This window comes from Megalobrama amblycephala, linkage group LG10, assembly GCF_018812025.1.
Source record: "Megalobrama amblycephala isolate DHTTF-2021 linkage group LG10, ASM1881202v1, whole genome shotgun sequence".
NCBI lineage: Eukaryota > Metazoa > Chordata > Actinopteri > Cypriniformes > Xenocyprididae > Megalobrama > Megalobrama amblycephala.
The window spans coordinates 37888087-37890317 of record NC_063053.1 but is presented as its reverse complement, the minus strand read 5'-3'; positions in this window follow the sequence as shown (position 1 = coordinate 37890317).

The window sequence follows — 2231 nt, the reverse complement described above, 5'->3', positions numbered from 1 at the left end:
AGTATAAGATTATATCATTATACCGACACATTAGAAGCACTGATGTTTCCATTCCGCAAAGTGACAGCTGGTACACTGATTGATGTAACTCTGAAAACATCTTGCAACAGATTATTTACTGTCAGATCTATTAATGACACATCTATCTTTGTTTTTTTGTTGTTGTTGTTTACTGCGTTAACATTGCATTTTCTTTTAAAAACATACTCAGAATATTATTATATTCAGAGCGCTTAGAATATTTCCTGACCCCTAGAGCGATTTACGCCATACAAAACTTTACAGGTTATTACTTTCACAGTTATGTTCCATTTCTCTTTCTTGTTTTAGTTTTCAGTCTTAGTTTTCTTTGTATATGTCTTTCTATGTCTTTCCTACTGACCTTTCAATGATAGAATTCAACCATACTAATAAGCAAAAATGACTTTAGATTATATTTATAAATAAAAGTGTTGATCTTCCTCCTCCTGTATCTTATTCTTCTTAAATCCAGAATGGCTGCACAGCTGAAAGTTCAATTTGAGCTGCGCCCTCTACTGTACAGGAGAAAATATGCCTTTCCTTCAGCCTGAGGCTTATTCATTTCACTTTTGGTGTGAAAGGGCCTTAACATTTGCCAAATATATAACTTTTTTGTTGTTATAAAAAATAAAACAAGCAAGCCCAGCCCATGTGGGACGTACGGAGCCCCGGACATGACATGCAGGAAAAAAATAGTAGGCTAAATAGTGCGCATGATTTATTAATTTGTTCCCTCGATTAACTAAAACGTGCACACGATTTACTATTTCGTTCATTCAATTTACTAAAATGTGCGCACGTTTTACTATTTCATTCCCTCGATTTATAAATCATGCGCATGATTTATAAATCGAGGGAATGAAATAGTAAATCGTGCGCACAAAAAAATCAATTCCGATTAGAAGCTTGTGACATACACTATAAACGTGCACATCAACCTAATCACTTTATTTAGCATTCATGCAAACACTATGTTTGGATTCATCAATTGTAATGAATTCGTACAGATTAAAGCAAAAAAGTGTGCATGTAAACATAGCCAGTGAGATTTGGAGTCTGTGTCAAGGTCAGGTGATGTGGGCTGGTCATGGATGACATTGTTAATGGTGGTTGGGACCTCCAGTTTCAGTTTTTATTTATTTATTTTAAACTCTTTTAGGAAAAAATGTACAAAAGCTGTCACTAGGGTGATACCCTTTTAAAGGGCACTTCTTTGTACCTTATTTGCCCCTAAAAGGTGCATATTACTACCACAAAGGTATGTATTGGTACCCTGAATTTTACATATTAGTACCTAAATTGTATTAGTAACTTTTTGAAAGGCTATTGTACTTTTTTTTCTGAGAGTGCAAAAACTCACAGCGTTTCACTATGCATTTTAGCTTTAAATTTAGCTGGTTCCTGATGCGATCATGGGCAGCTACACAAAATAATTCTGGACTAATTTGATCAAATATATTTTTTAATAACTTTGCTGTAGTGGTTGTTTTAGTATTAGTGTAGATTGTATTATGCAAAACTCATTACTTTGTCTAAAGTATTTGTTTCAATACTGGTTGTCTTTTACCCTGAGAGTGGGGTGAAAGGCCCATTTTGCCACATCATACAGTTATATGTCCCACAGAATTTAGCTCCAACTTGCTCCAGCACACTTGCCTGGAAGTTTATAGTAATCCTGAAGAGCAGGCTCAGGTGTGTTTGACACTCTGCAAGACAGTGGCCCTCCAGGAGCAAAATTGGACACTCCTGTCTCTCTTGGTGGCCAAGTCTTTTTTCAGCCATTTTTGTGGGTTCAGTGTTTCACAGTCTCCAGGACAGGTTTGAGAAGCACTGCTCTAGACAATAAAACTGTGTACCGTATACTCACACTGCATCTAATAGAGGGGAATATGGAATGATGTAAGTAGTTTCAGTGCCTTCATGACCTGTGAAATTGCCCTCCGCATTTACAATATATATGTTTGACCTCATATCACAGCTTGATCTGGTGTCTAATGTGGAGCAGATTAAAAATGCCATATGTCCTAAATAGGCCTTACTTTTTTTCTGCCACTCATCAAAACAGAAATAAAGAAAGCTACAGGCACACTGGGTTCCCTCTTATTCCTGCAAAAATTGTCATTATTGCTTCTATTGTGAGGACCCGACACATCACTGAGAGCTGTTAGCCTTAATGAATCATAACACCTTTCCCCTCATAAATGTATAAA